Here is a 615-nt window from a genome sequence, read left to right as displayed (position 1 = left end):
AAACACAACTAAAGCAAAAGGAAATGCAAAAGAACATGGAAACATCCCAAACGTCCAATCATAATCAAATGGTTTGAGAAATTATGTATATTCACACAATGGAATACTATGCAGCACTCAGGAGCAATGATTTTGTAGATTACTAACTAACCGGGGAGGGACTGGAGAAAATTATACTAAGTGAACTAACTCAGTCTCATAAAGATAAATAATGTTTAAGATCATTACTGTAGAATGAGTATGAGGATCCAAGAAGGGGAGGAGAGGGACTTAATCATAGATTGACACAATTAGATGGGTGGAGCAAGGGGTGGGTAAAGGAAAGGGGAAAGATCCAGTGTCAAAAACAATGCATACGAACTTTGTAAGTAAATCCTTTTAAAGTAAAAATCTTATATTTTTTTTAAAAAGACACACAGCCACAAAATCAACAGACGAATTGCACTGGGAAAAATCCACTGTCAGAGACCTCTCTAGAGTACTGAAGAGCAGCAATGTCAGTCTGGAGATTAAAGTGGGTCTGATCCAGGCCATGGTCTTCGCAATTACTTGTTATGCATCGCAGAGCTGGACAATAACTAAGGAACTAAGGATGTTAGAAGGATAGATAGCAAA

The sequence above is a fragment of the Elephantulus edwardii genome, unplaced genomic scaffold, assembly GCF_000299155.1.
Source record: "Elephantulus edwardii isolate Elephantulus edwardi_28Jun2011 unplaced genomic scaffold, EleEdw1.0 scaffold00230, whole genome shotgun sequence".
Lineage (NCBI taxonomy): Eukaryota > Metazoa > Chordata > Mammalia > Macroscelidea > Macroscelididae > Elephantulus > Elephantulus edwardii.
Note: the sequence above shows the minus strand (reverse complement) of the source record.